The sequence below is a fragment of the Vicugna pacos genome, chromosome X, assembly GCF_048564905.1.
Source record: "Vicugna pacos chromosome X, VicPac4, whole genome shotgun sequence".
NCBI lineage: Eukaryota > Metazoa > Chordata > Mammalia > Artiodactyla > Camelidae > Vicugna > Vicugna pacos.
Genome location: NC_133023.1, coordinates 88,498,790 through 88,515,365, shown reverse-complemented (window position 1 = coordinate 88,515,365; position 16,576 = coordinate 88,498,790).

Here is a 16,576-nt window from a genome sequence, read left to right as displayed (position 1 = left end):
AGATTTTAGTTCATATTTATAAGGTCAGAAATCAATCTTTTTGATTCCCAGTACATTGTTTTTTATATAATACACAAGTTTTAGGTATAGTTTTTGGTGATAGAGGAAAGTAATCTCCCCAAAAATGAAATTCTTAACCTAGTAAGCTAGCAACCTCAGTATTAGCTGAATGGTTAATATAGTAAAGTAATATTGTATAATGACATAATATATATATAGACATTATTATCTGTGATATTTACTATTGTTTAGATCAGTTGTTCTCAAACTCTGGCCTGTGTCAGAATCACCTGGAGAATTTTTTGAAAACAGATGGTTGGGCTCAACCCAAGAGTTTCTGATTCAGATGGTCTAGAGTGGGGCCCAAACATTTATATCTACTGGATCAGGGACCACACTGATACAGGAAAAAAAATGTGGGTCGAGAGGATGGCCATGTCCCAGGTCTTGGTTAGTCCCTGGGACGTGCCCCACCAAATGTGGGTCCATGACTTCATGCAGGAAAGAATTCAAGAGTGAGCCACAGTTGAGTAAAAGTAGATTTATTCAGAGAGATACCACTCCATAGACAGAGTACAGGCTGTTTCAGAAAGCAAAAGAAAGGCCATGAGGTGTGGGGGTTGGATGCCCAGTAGATACAGACTCCAAAGACAGAGTGGGGACTGTCTCACTCAGAAGGGAGAGCGGCCACGAGGTTTGGGGCTTGTTAGTTTGTATGGGCTCCGTAGCTTCAATATGCTAAAAAGTGGGAGGATTATTCCAACTACTTTGGGGAAGGGGCTGGGATTCCCAGGAACTGGGCCATCATCCACTTTTTGACCTTTCATGGTCAGCCTTGAAAACTTCCTGGCACCTGTGGGAGTACCATTTAGCATGCTATTATATTTCGATGAGTGTATATGGAAGCTCAAGTTCTACTGGGAGTTGACTCCTCCACCATCTTGGTGCTGATTGCTGTGTCATTCTTTTAATGGTTGTACCCTGCACCTCTCCCTCCTGTCTCAACACTTTGAACACTATTGTTTTAGCTCAAAGGCTTTAAAACCAACTTATCTGCCACTTAAAGCTGTGTGACCTGTGGCACATTAATCTTTAAGTCTTTTTTTTTTTTAATCTGTGAAATAATGATATGTACCTTATATGGCTTTAGTGTAACATGAACAATAAATGTGAAGACCTCCGCAAAGTGTGCCACTTTGGTATGTGGATTATTTTGAGCTAAAGGCAATCAAGACTCTGCAGACTCAAAAGAAACTTCTGCTCCTCCCTTAACTACTTAGAATAATTTAAATTGTGGGGGGGGAATGTCTTTCCCAGAATGAGAATTATTATCAGAGATAAATTTGATCTGAGTGACTCGTCTGTATGGCAGAGCAAATATCTAATTACCAAACACACGCTTTTTTTCGTATTATCCTGTGAAGTGCCCTCCTCTCCTTCGAAGCCCCAGGGTCCCTTTCCCATTCCTTAGCTCAGGATGACCTCTCTTTACTCTTCTGTCTTTGAACCTCTCAGGAATGTGAGGTTTCCTTATGTAAGAAGTTAAATTTGTTTTTCTCCTGTTAATCTGTGTCATGTTGATTGATTATTAGACCAGATAAAAGAACCTTTGAAAGATAGAGGAAAATTCTTTCTTCCCAACAAGCTCTATGTTTGGTGTCTAAGGATACATGGGTGCCATCATGATATTTTTCTCGTTATCATATGGATTTCCTGAGCATTCAGATTCACTAGGCACAGATAACTAGTTTATCAAGTATACCTTACTAGGGCTCCTTTGGGACTCTATTTAATAAATGGAAAGAATGATTGTTTTGGCATAAAAATATATGTAATTCTGTACCACGAAAAGTGCTTGAAATGGTTTCCCAGTTAAAGGAAAAATTTTGGCCACCTTTCTTTCCCTCACTGAGTTTAATAAGCTATCAGTTTGTTTGGTAGAACCCTTCTTTACCTTCAGAAGGTAACTGGTTTAAACTGTCATCAGTTTGAGTTACTGAGGTCGGCATTAATGAGATGTTGTTGTGTGTAATATGTTTAAGTGTGGGTGTCTTTGTTTAGGAAATAGAGTTTTTATGGAGGTCAAATACCCTTATTGATTGTTTGACAAAAATCTCTTCAAATGCAAATGCTTCCTGTCTGGAGGTAAATACTCTCCAAGACATTTGAACAACACATAAAAAGAAAGCCAACTCTTTTAAACCCCAAATGTCAGCTAGGTGGTAAAAAGAATTTTGTTGAATGTATTCAGGGAGGAAAGTAATTTTTGTTTTCCTGAGTAATCCTTGCTCCTGTGCCACTCTATATTCTGGGGCTTGCCTCCTGGCAGATTGTTTCATTATCCAGCCGTATCATTAATCTTTTTTATTAGCACCTTAAAAAATAAACAAACAATGATTTTGTTATGTTTGACACAAGTAGTGCATTTTAATTTCGTAGGCTTGTATTATTGACTTGAAAAAAAAATCTGCAACAATTCAGATTGAAATATTGCACTCAATTCTTAACAATATGAAAACACTATTCGATGTGTAGAAATATAATGGCATCTGTTATGCATATTAAATGAAGCAAGCTATTTTTGCATCTTCCACATGGAGCTTTAGATTAACTAGGAAAGTTAGTATTAATTACCACTGAAAAATTAAAACTTGTCATTCAATTTTGTACTCTCCATGAAAACTCTCCATGAAACTGAGTCAACATTTCATGAAATAAACTCACAATCGTTTGATGAAGACCACACAAAAAATGCATATGGATCAGTTAAATGATCAGAAAAATTTCAAAGTCAGTAAATAAAAATTAAAGATATCTGTTGCCATCACACAGTAATTTTTCCAGCTTCTTAAGCACAGATTTTCTTAATATGTAGATTAGGCACAAGTAAAATTCATTAATTATAACAACATCAAAAAAAGGGATTACTAAATATAGCAAAAACAACACTGATTAAATGGTAATATTTGCTTTTATTCCAGATTTTCATATCTTTCATGTTACAGATTTATTTGTTTACTGTGAGGCAGGGTTTCCTAAATCTGTGCACATATGATAAGTTTCTCAGAGATTTTTTTTAGTGAGTGATTTTCGAGACTACATACAAAATCTATTCAATCTCAGTCTTCCAGGCTGAGGCCCAAGAACCTATCTATTTTTTTTTCTCCACTAGTGGTTCTATTGCAATTAGCGGGTCACTAGGCATTTGAAAAACACTATAATGTACATTTTGTGAGTTTTTATTTTAGACTTTATATATAGTCTTAAATGTGAATTCCAACTTCTGAGAAAAATAGAAGAGCAGAAATGCCAGAGATGCCACCTTATTCTTTCCCAGAAGTTCAACAGAACTAGAATAAATGACCAAATTCAAATATACTGTACATTCTTATAGAAATATCTTTTATAGTCCACCATTAGTTGACATGTTATCAAAATTTGACTCTAAAAGAACACTTATTTAGAAGCCAATTAACTGGAATGGAGGTAGAAACAGATCTTGGCTTCTCCTTCTCCAGCCTTGGACCAAGCTATGCCTTAATAAAAGCACAACATGGAACCCAAACACTGAATAAGAATACAGTCACAAAGTAGCCTGCTTACTAACCTTCATTATATGTCCACATTTCACTGAGAACACAAGTACCACCTTCTGCTTTAGGCTCCTTCCAAAATGGGAGCAAGTCGCCTTAAATTTTTGAAATTACCTTGGATTCAGATACAAAACTTGGAGGCCAACCATTTTCCCGTAATCATGGTCTTTGAGGATTAGAAATTAATTAGAAATATACAGGAAAAAGTCCTACAAGTGAAATACAATGAAAGGAAGTTCAGAAAAATGCATTTGATGTGGTACTACGAACTTGTAGTAAATATGTTGTTTTATAAATAGTTCAAGAAAAATTAGCTTCCTATAAAAAATAAAGCTATTTATGTTATATTGAAACATAAGCACATGCAGATTATAGACCTAAACGAAAAGGTGAAAAGAGGGAAAACAACTTTGTGATTTCAGAGTAGAAAGAAACCTCTCAAGCAATAGCAAAAAGACATACCATTAGGCTAAAAAAAAAAAGTTGATAGATATGATTATATAAAAATCTGTGAATAGGAATTATGTATAGATGCCAACTTCCTTAGTTTATCAAAACAGCCTGACTTGATCATTCCAGTCTTTAGCTAAGCTGCTCTCAGTTGCACCCCTAATTAGGTTTGGATTGAGAGGAAGATAGCTCAACTGTTCTGCATAAAAATTGAAGTTGAGTGCTGGCGTCAGAGGTGAAGGAATTAGTGATTAGATGGAAGGAGGAAATAAACATGAAGAGAATGAGAGAGAAAGAGAGGGACAGAGAGAGAGAATTTTAAGAACAGACAAATGTATTATCCATTTTCAGATTTTTTTCTGCTTGTTGATGATATATATATGATGATACATAATAGCCTCCTACACTCCCCTCCCCTATCCCCTGTTATCCTTAAATCTTTTGTTCTATAATACTACTACTACATGCAATGGCTATGGGTAAATACACAAAGTCAAGGAAGGGAGACCATGTTTCACATTTGGGTTTATGCAAGGTGAAAAAAAAGAAAGCCATAAGAGTCCAAAAACAGAAAAATACAAGACAAAAATGACCAAGAATACATCACAACAAAGATATTTGGAAGGATGCGAATTTCCTCACTGTGGGTAAGATAGGGTTTCAAGCAAATATAGGTGCATCATAAATGGACAGGGTCATCCTCAGCTGACAAACTCATATGTATGACACAAATTAAACCAATTAGATCCTTTCTTCCTGGATTTGAATCTTGAGAGTGAAATAACACAAAGGCCAATAGTGGTCAGTGTTCAATCATCTCAACAATAATTTCTTGACGAGGATGCTCATTTAACTACACCCTGAATCTCCAAAGCTGCCTCAGTTCTCATACGTTCCAAGTTTATACTGCAAACAAGAATTTTAATTAATGCACCTGTAAAAGCTGCTTGGTCCACACACCCCTAAGTTTGTGAGGTGGGAACCACCTACTTTTTATTACTGATATTTCATTAAAACTCTCACTTCTCTGTTCCCATGTTAAAACATTATTTTGATGTCTCTGCCGTCGGTTGTATATCTACTTTATTCCTCCTTGTCTGTGACTTAAAAAAAAAAAACAAACTTCTGGTCACTAACATTCATTAAAGGTACTGGTACCTACTCACAATTTTCTTTTGTAACTCAATCCCTGCCATCACGCAGGATGAATTCTGTGTTTATATGTACAATAAGTGACTACAAGTTTTCTTTTTCATACCATTTCAGCCACTCACTCCCACATCATGAATCATGCTATCACTCCTAACTGTTCCATTTGGGAAATAATTAGCTCAAATGACCTACTTTCTAGTGATTTCTTTTAATTCCTGTTCTCTCTCCCTCCTCCCAACTACGTATGCTCTATGACCTCATCGAATATGTCAATCCCTTGGTATTTCACTTTCTCCCACTTTATTAGCCCCTCATGAATTTATTTCCTTTTCTAGCCATCTTGTTCCTCCATGACTTACTATTTCATTTTCTTACTATCACCCTTAATTCTCTTGACCACTTGTCCTGTTTTTGTATCTGTTCTTCAAATTCTCCAGCCTTGGATTAATTGAACCTTCTGCCATGTTCACTGTTAACACCTGAATAGTTGAAACTCGAAAGGAATCTCTGTGGATTAGTACCATAATGAGTTGATGACATTCAGTCTCATTTTTATCATTATCTTTGATCACTGTACCTGTCTTTGAAGTATTCTTAACTCTTTTTTCATCCTTTCACTCTATCGCCCCATCTTTAACCTATAAGCATGTTTACACAAAGAGATCCTCTGTGTATCTATCCTTCATTTACTTCTAGCTAAAACCATCTCTCTCTTTTCCACTGCCATAAACTCATCTTATTCTCTTATACTCTTCTTTCTCCAAGTAAAAAAGGCAATCACATATCCTTGCTGAAAAAGCCTAAATTTTTTTCTGTAACATCCTTCAGTTATAGGAGATCATACTTATTTTGTTTGCTTGCTGTTTTACTCTCAGGAACAAGTTAAAACCATTACACCATCCCTGCTTTTTTGACTTAATTTGCTTAGTGTGTATGGTAGTGATTTCTTATAGGACAGTGGTTCTCAACCGAGAATACTAAATCAGGACTTCTGGTGGTAATTCCCAAATATGACTTAAAAAATTTTTTTTATTATTTAAATTTTTTATTGAAGTATAGTTGATTTACAAAGTTGTGTTAGTTTCAGTTGTACAGAAAAGTAATTCAGTTGTATATATGTATGTGTATATATATATATTCTTTTTCAGATTCTTTTCCATTATAAGTTATTATAAGAGATTGAATAAAATTCCTTGTGCTCTACAATAGGTCTTTGTTGTTTATCTATTTTATATATAGTAGTGTGTATATATTAATTCCCAACTCCTAATTTATCCCTCCCTCCACTCCTCTTTAAAATGTAATCCAGGAAACACTGACATGCAATCCTGATTGAGAAAGAGGAATAGTTTAGTTACTCTAAACATAAATAGTAAGGAGTTTCAAAAGTTACTAACTGTTGTACAAGAAATCAGAAAATTAAATAACTTTTTGTTTTGACAGATTATATAAGGGAAAGAGTAAAGAATTTCAATTATGGTTGCTTGTAGTTTCCTTAACACAATTGGAAGTAGCTGAGAAACAGGGACAATGCCTTATATCTTGATATCAACCATTCCCTTGGAGACAAGGGAGGGTGGCATGGGCTTTGGATACAGACAGGTCTTCAACGCATCCTACTCTAGTTATTTACCTTTGAAAAAGTTACTTAAGCATTCTGAGTCTCAATTTTCTCATTTGTAAAATAAGATCATAAGAGTACCTACCTCACTGAGCTGTTGCAAAAATGAAATGAGATAATGTACGCCAAGTATTTAGGAGAGTCACGGGCACATTGTAATTGCTCAAAAAAAAAGTTACTGCTTATTGTCTTGTTCATAGTACACAGCTTAGGCACTTGAAGTCCCAGTGGTTCTCATGTTTGCATTTAGAAAAATGACTACTACCATTTGTGTAATACTTTACTGTTTTTTACGTGTTTTAACTCATGTTATTATGATCAATCTTTACAAAACTCCTTAAGCTAGGCATATTATACATATTTTATAAATTAGAAAATTTAGCCACTAATGGGCAGTTCAGCTTACCTGGGAAGCCTGAATATGAGAGAACATAGTGTGTTCAGGGGACCTCCATAGATTGAGAAGGAAGAGAGCAAAAAGATGAGGTTTAGAAAGTAATGTACTTGAACCTGTAAGTCATATTGTGATTTACAACCATGGTTATTCTTAATATGTATGTCCACAATCATTTTGTTTCAGAGTCGTCTCCAGAACCAAAACCAGATTGGACAAAGTAACATAAATAGTTATTAAACTAATCTAAATCCCTTGGTTTACTTCTGAGATGCATAAATATTTATGAGACTTTCCCATAACATCTTCTGGTTAATGACACAATAATAGCCCATCTATTAATAGAGTCAAGCCATGATATATGGAGAATATTAATAAATGAGCATCTCACCTACATCTTTCTATTTATTTCAACTATTGATTTCGGGCTTTAGCTGATCTTGTGTCTTTCAGAAAACCACACTTTCAGTTCATTTGATTAGCATGGGTTTTGTTGATATTTTTTTTCTTTTTAGCCAACAGGTGTCTGTTTCTTTATACCCGGCTGAGGTACGATTACTATGGAAGAGCTGCTGGATACCGTGGTCCTACAGGCTTCATATTTTCTTCCTCTCCCTTGGATTTCATCCAAAGCCAATTTTGTTTAATCTGCCTGCTGCTGCTCTAAAAGTGACATCTGTTCAAATTTACACTCTTTATCATGGCTGACATGTTGTTTGTGTGTCTGTTTACCTCAAGCCCAGTTCCAACTGCTGCTTGCCGATAATTTGTGATTTCTTCCTTCAGTCTATCACAGGTTGGTAGGCATTGCATTTGTTTACGCGACCCGAAGCCTATCCCTTATTTTCTGTCCCTTGTACTCCCTGCAATTATGCCTTGAAGGGAGCCGGAACTTGTATGACAGGAAAAATATAGATTAGTGAATTGAGTAGGAATGAAAATAATTTCCCTGCTTGCTCACCTTCAGATACCACCAAAATATGCTCCAGTAATTAGGCAACCTGACCTCCTTGAAACCCAGGAAACATATATCAAGGCACTTACCACATACTGTCTTTGCAATGTGTACGGGGAGAAATATATAGCAAAGAATGCTCAATTCCAGTTCTCTTTTTTAGAAGAGGTCCCGGCAAAGGTTGAGAGTGAGTGGAATAAAAATATATTCCCATGATAAAAATGTGAAACTGTAATTTTGCCACCAAATTCACTACAATTGGATGTAAACCAATTAATTTTAAGGGAGTCTTCTAAAATGGAATCTAAAAAATAATGGTGCGAAAAGAAGAGACATCATCATTCCCTACACATCACGATAGTGAAAAGACATTAAGATAATATAAGATGTAGAAGCAAGGACGCAAATTATTTAAATTCTGCAAGGTGAATTCATTTTGAATACTGCTTTTAGCAATATCAAAGAATGCATTGTGGATTAGTAAGATCATATAAAAGACCAATTAATAGCAATTAGAGCAGAAACACAGGAGAAACAGTTCAATAGAAGTAAAGAGTAAATGCGTATCATAGCAGGGGCACATTGGAGTCATAGAGAGTTGCAGAGCTGCGATGAAGAACAGGATGGATGAAAAGCCAGAGTGGTCAAAAATACTGATGCCATTTCTCCAAAAAATATCTCGTTGAGTGCCTCTTATATTGAATTTTTAATATGTCTAGAAAATTTTGAGATTTCATTGACTTTCATAACATCTCCCAGGGAAGACAATCAGCCAAAGAAAGATGTGTGAGCAATATTTATTAAGGGTAAAAGAGTTCCTATTGTCTACAGAGGAAACATGTACATTCTCCATCAGTTCTCCACCCTGTTTCCACATACTAGTATCTATTTCATTGGTTGTCTATGCAAAATATAAGAAGAGACACCTTTTTGAACTATGGCATGATTATAAATGTATCAGAACCATTTACAAGAATAGGAGAAGACTGTAAGTTTAAGAGGATAAAAAGGAAAGTGCCTTCAGCTCCCAAAGCTATATTATTTATTATTATTTTTCCATGCTTCTTCCATGTTCTATAGTCTATGTAATTTATTGCTCCACTTAGGCAGTCCGGGCTAGGCACTGATAATATGACAACACTTTCAGCAATGGCGGTGAACAATCATGACACTTGGAATAATTTCACTGGTGCTGGGAACACCTTTGCTGCATTTTTTTCAGATACCATATTAGTAAAATTTTCCTTTATTGAAGAACCTTGGCAGATAAGGGATTTCAAAACCTGGTCCTCTCTAATTGCTTGAGAAGTATGAAGATTAGTGGCAGTGAGGTATGAATTATATCACCTTGAAGACAGGTAGGTTAATGGAAAAAGAAATCAGATTTCAACAGTGCAATGTTTAACTCAAGTACAGGTTAAGAGGAAATTGATGCCTGAGGTGGACGCTTGTTTTGGAACTGATTGATTTCCATAAATTCTGAGCAAATGTCTGCATTTTTATATGTTGGAAATATGAATTCCGTAACACCTGCTGCAGTAAGTCAGCCACTACCATTGCGGGGGAAGGGATGGCTAAGACATTTCAAATGATTGGTGAAGACATTTTTAATGCTATTTTGACCTAGAAAATTGCTTCATTATTAGGGAATTCAGCAAGTGAAATGCTTGCTGAAGATCTGAGATTCTTCTTCTAAAGGATGATAAATTAACATGTAGAAAATTATACGGTCCACTTTCCACATGTAAGAGACTTAGGGCATGTACCCAAATTTTTGCATAGTCAAAGACCTTCATAATTTAAAATTTTTTATTTAATAAGTATATATTGTTAACAGAAGTGTACCATCTAGGACAATGGTCTCCCTAGTTCAGTGTTGTATCTCTGGCCAATGGTCTCCAGGAGGGCCTTTTTGTTTTTGTTTTATTTTGTTTCTTTCTTTCTTTTAGAGAGCATGATTACTCCACATAATGTCAACCTCAAAAAGTTAAAGGCATTTTGAAATGTCCTGTTCTTCTCATTAATAAACTATTATGGGATTTCATTCAGATATTTAAAACATACTTGAAACTACTCTGGTTTTTTTTTTACCTTTAGGTTTTTTTTTTTTTTTGAGCAATGATTTAATAGAAAACCAGTCCCAATATTAAGCAAATAAACTGCAAACTTTCTGAATCACATTGATGATGTGTATGGTAAATTGAGAAATTGTTTAGACAGTATATTCTAAAGTGAATTTTCTATGTAGGTATCACTTTAAACGTTAAAATAAAATTGGTCTGAGTTGTTTGGTTATATCAATTACTCACAGAGACTACTTCACAGATTAATGGGGATATTCGATTAATTTAGATTTATCTCGATTCTAGAGTACTTCATTTTCCCACAGTATTAGATTAGGTTTTGGTTTTCTCTTGAGCTGATGTGGTGCTGAGTGGCTTCAGTTATTTCTCATGAAAACAAGATTTATGTAGGGTCCTTATGACTTGATGTCTTTGCCACAGACTATCATGCAGCTTAAACTACCTTTTGCTGTAAAAATGCAATCTCTTTAATTTCCTTCAAGAGTAATAACTGTAGATATACTTATGTCATTTTGCTTGTTGAAGCATTACTTCTTTCCTCACTTAAAATAATGAGGCACTTTTTTGAACACTGCCAAACATGACCTTCAAAGGCAAAATAATGCCATGATGTCTTCTCTCCAAAGAATGGCGAAAGGGATTAAACAAACTGGAAGTGTTAGCTTTTTGAGTGTTTCCCTGCTGCTGTAGAATAATGTATGCTTCTAGAATCATTATAAATTCAACCCTCTTCCAAATATATTGACAGTATAGCAAATGTGGCTCATTAAGATTTAACAGAGGGTACAATATATATCCCATATAAATTACAAAGTTTGACAAAATTAATTATATGAACTATGGAAATATTTGCAAGAAACAAAAATATTTGAGTTTATTAGCATCTATTTTTTATAGAATTTGCCAAAACTTAATACATTCCTTGGAATTTTTTTTTAAAAGTTCAAAATCCTCATCAATGAAAAATAAGTCTAATTATGCTCCTCATATTATTTAAAAATATTTAATGTATACTGCTCTTTTAATATGTAAGTGTTAGGAGAATTGGGAATTTAATGTTACATGTTACGAACTATATTTGAATTTAGAAACACTATTAATTTCTCCTTTTTTTTTTTTTTTTTAGCATTGCTCCTTGCTAGCATTCTGCACATAGGAAAAAAGTCACAGTTTACTCTGTTGTTTTTGTAAGAACTACTACACTGCCATCGAGTATTATCTCAGGTTCAAAGGGCATTTGAGAAAGCTGCTTAAGTGAGAAAATATTTTCTAATATAGTCATTGTTTTTTCCTTAAAATATTTAAATGAATCTACCCTTTAGTGTGTTGATAAAACATTGATCAAAAGTGTAGTACTTGAACTCTCAACAGTTACAAAACAATAGTGTTTTCCCAATGTGTGCGAAATACAAGTTCACTTATGCTTCCTAATGGTCCAAGCGAGGTGATACTGGGTGGACTCGGGAATTTTGTTTTAGTGTCTCCTTACATGGCATAGACAGGACACATTGTGAACTCCCAATACCTTGGTTTTTCTTCTTAGTGAATGATTTATACTAAAGTAAAGAAATGCCATCCACAAAATGAATTGTGTTACCACAGCACATGTTGTTATTTAACTTGTCAGACATCTGGGACTACATTTTTTAAAAAGCTTAACAGAATGTTAAAAATGTGATATGTATGTATGTATGACATATTTTTGTAAACTTAATATTTTACATATGTTAAGAGCCATTATCATTTAATAATCACCTACATTTCCCCCTTCTTTTTAAAAAACTATCTTATTTTTTAAAATTTTTAAACTTTTTTTTAAAAAGTAGAGGTACTAGGGATTGAACCCAAGACCTCATACATGCTAAGCATACACTCTACCACTGAGCTGTAATCACCTACATTTCCCCCTTCTTTTTAAAAAACTATCTTATTTTTTAAAAATTTTAAACTTTTTTTTAAAAAGTAGAGGTACTAGGGATTGAACCCAAGACCTCATACATGCTAAGCATACACTCTACCACTGAGCTGTACCCTCCCCCTTGCCCTTTTCCCTTGGAAGATGTTTTCTACTTTGAGATTGGTGGTGGTCATGGCAAAAATACATAAATCTCTAAAATACTTTATGGCAAATTAGTTTCAATTTTTTTTTATTATCTGAAAAAAAAGAGACTGACATAGGTATGGGGATCCGAGGAGCACAGCAGAGGAAAACAAGGAGAAAAGAAGGAAAGTAGGACATCATTAAAGAAAGATACCTTTAAGTACAATTTGGCCGGGGACAGTCCTGAACAGATTTATTTGAAGAGTTACTTGAACTCTTTGTGTCTCAGATTTTTTAAAACAAATTTTAATTTTTTAATGTATTTAAAAATCTTTAGAACCGCTTTAGCTTTACAGAATTATTATGAAACATTATAGAGAATGCCATATATCCTACACCAAGTTCTCTTTATTATTGATACCTTACATTAGTGAGGTATTTTCCACAATCAATAAAACAATATTGCTACATTATCACTAAATAAAGCTCATATTTCAGATTGCCTTCGTTTTCCTGTATGATCGTTTTTCTGTTCCAAGGTTTGATCCCGGATAACACGTTACTGTATTTAGTAGTTGTTTCTCCCTGGGCTCCTATTCTTGTGACAATTTCTCAGATCTTCTTTGTTTTCATAACCTTAACAGTTTTGAGGACCACAATTTGGATCTGTCTGATGTTTTATCTCATGATTAGACTGAGGTTAGGGGCTTTGGGGAGGAGAACCACTTAGGTACAGTGTCATTCTCATCATATTATATCAAAGGACATATCATGATATCACTAGATGACTCACTGTTGACAATGATCTTGATCACCTGACTGGAATAGTGTTTCAGGATTTCCACTGTAGATTAATTCTCTTTTGCACCTTTTCCATTTTGTAATCTTTAGAAGGAAACCACTATGCACAGCCAACAATTAAGGAGGAAGATATATTTCACCTCCCTAAGTGGAGACTATACATAAATCATTTGAAATTCTTCTCTGCAGGAGATTTGACAGTTTTCCTCTATATTTATTCAATCATTTATTCATACCAGTACAAACTGATGGCCCTTTTTAAAAAAATACATTGAATTAAAATCCAGTACCATTTCTTTATTTTGTTGCTCAAATTATTCCAGCTTTGGACATTGGAAACTTTTCAGCTGACTGTTGGAGTCCTTTGATATACCCCCATTTTTTGTTTTCTTTTTTTAGAACTTTTTAACTTTCTGCCACTAAAAGATGCTCCACATGTATTTTCTGCCCCAGTCCTAGAAATAGCTATTTTTCCAAGAAATCCTGAAGGATAGCGATAGAACCCAAAATCTGGGTGCTAAGTGTGCTAGTTGCTACCTCGACATCATTGCTTCTAGATCCTCTAAGCTACCAAAGCAAAGAAAAATTTACATGCATAGTAATCTATGTATAGGCACATGTACCGAGAGTCCCCAGCTTTATGACTGTGTAAAAGAGAGATATATTCAGTATATACTGTACTTCAAATTTTAAATTTGAATCTTTTCCTGGGATAATGATATGCAGTAGGATACTCTCCGCTTGATGCTGGGCAGCACAGTGACCTGCTGCTCTCAGTCAGCCACGTGATCATGTGATCAGGAGGGGAAACAACTGTTATTCAGGTTAGGACCTTATTCCCCCACACCTTTCAATGAGATTGTTTCATACTTTTGTAATATAGTTGAATTGTCACATTCTGCACTCCATACTAGGATTTACTCCAACTTCCTAAATGATATTTTAAAAATTCAGTTTAGCTCCTTGGGCTGTGAACAGTTCAATGACTTTTGACGAATGAATAGTGTAAGGTAGCCACAATTACAGCATCAGAAAGAATAGTGTCATCACCTTAAAAAAAAATCCTCTGCTTTACCTATTCCATAACATCCCCCCTCAAAAAAAAAAACCCTCTGGAAATCACTTATGTTTTTACCATCTCTATAGTTTTGCCTTTCCAGAATGTCATATCATTGGAATCATATAATACGTAGCTCTTTAAGAACAGCTTTTCTACTTAGCAATATGCATTTGATTTATCCATGTTTTTTTCATGGCTTGGTAGCTCATTTCTTTTTATCACTGAATAATATTCCAATGTGTGGATGAATACAGCCTGTTTATCCACTCACCTACTGAAGGACATCTGGGTTGTTAACAGTTTTTGTCAATCATGAATAAAGCTGCTGTAAACATTTGCATGCAAGGTTTTTTGTAGACATAAGTTTTAAATCAACTGGGTAAATACCCAGGAGTATGATTGTTGGAATGTATGGTAAGACTGTGTTTAGTGATCTGAAAATTGCCAAACTGTCTTCCAAAGTGGCTATACCAGTTTACTTTACCATCAACAATGAATGAGATTTCTTGTTCCACATCCTTGCCAGCAGTTTGCATTGGATTTTAGCCATTTTAATAGGCATATACTGGTATCTCATTATTGTTTTAATTTGCAATTTCCTAATAGCAAATGATACTGAGCATTTTTTCCAATGCTTATTTGCCATCTGTATATCTTCTTTGGTAACGTGTCTGTTCAGATCTATTGTCCATTTTTTAAATGGAATGTTTGTTCTTATTGCTGAGGTCTAAGGATTCTGTGTGTATTCTGGATACAAGTCCTTTATCAGACATGTGTTTTCAAATATTTTCTCCCAGTCTGTGCTTTATCTTTTCACTTTTTAAACAATGTTTTCCACACAGCAGAAGTTTTTAATTTTAATAAAATTCAACATCATTTTCATGTATAATGCTTTTGCATTTTATGTAAAAACTCATCATCAAACTGAAGAGCATATCAATTTCCCTCTATTCTTTGGTTAAGAAGTTTTATAGTTTTGTACTTTACATTGTGTCTAAGATCCATTCTGGTTTCATACTTGTGAAAGCTATAAGTTCTATTTATAGGTTCTTATTTTTGTACATGGACTTCCAATTGTTCCAGCACCATTTGTTGAAAAGACTAATTTCTTCATTGAATTTTCTTTGCTACTTTATCAAAGGTCAGTTGACAATATCTGTTTGGAACTATTTCTGAGATATCTATTCTATACCACCAACCCCATGTTTCTACTTCTTGGTCAATACTACAGTATCTGGAAGACTGTGGCTTCATAGGCAGGCTTGAAATCAATTAGTGAATCTTCCCATCTTGTTTTCCTTTGGTATTTCATTCGCTATTCTAGATCTTTTGCCTTTTCATATTTTTACCATATTAATAGATAGCTTGTTTATTTGCAAAGTTTATAATTTTTAGTGACAAGAAACAATTCTAGATGTTTTCTGATCATGTGTATAATATGCGATTACACTGAGTGTTATACTATATTTGGTCAGATTTACTCTTAATTTTTGTTCTTGATTCTATTAATTCATTTTTTCCTTTCTTCGTTTTTCATCTGGCAAATACTTGGCTTTCTAGTATGTACCAGCATTAGGCCAGAACCTATGCTAATTCCTTAGACTACAGACTGAATAAAGAATTCCCATCTCTCTGAAGTTCACAGTTGATGGGAAGGTTAGGACAGAAGACAAAAAATATTCATCTCAACCTAAGTAATAATAATGTCATAAATACTACTACTTGTAAAGTGCCATAGCGATACACTTAAAGAAGAGGTTTAAGAACATAGATTAATCAAGAAAAATTTTCCCAAAGGAGATGACTTTTTAACCAAGTCTCGAACAATATAGAGGATTTTTCTAGGCAAATGGGAACAGCAAGGGAGTATGAAAGACCATTTGGGGTGTGTGTGTGTGTACCATAAATAGAAGTTTAATATGGCTGAAGCATATGATTTGTATGTTGAGATCTAAGGATGTTCAGGATACTAGATAGTCATTATCTGCAACCGTAGGTAAGGGTTTGATCACGAAGTATTTTGTATGTTATGCTAAAAAATCTATACTTTATCCCACAGGTTATAGACAGCCATTAAAAGAGTTTATGTTAGATTTGGCTAGCAAGCTCTGATTTGCTGCCCCTGCTGAAGAATAAGATTATCCAATCCATATTTTTGAAAAAGCACTCTGGTGATTGCGGTAATAACTGGAAAAGGAAGATGGAGAGCCAGGAATACCAGTGAGAAGGATTTGTAATAATCCAGGTGGAAAGCAATGAGAGCCAACACCTGCACAGTAGCTAAGGAGAAAAATAGACCAGTTATTTTTGACAGGACTTGGTAATTGACTAGATGCAGGAAAAAAGAATTTTAGAGTCAAATCTGATTCTAATTTTCTAGTTTGGGTGAATGGGCAGAGTATGAGTTAGGGAGGAATGAGGAAGA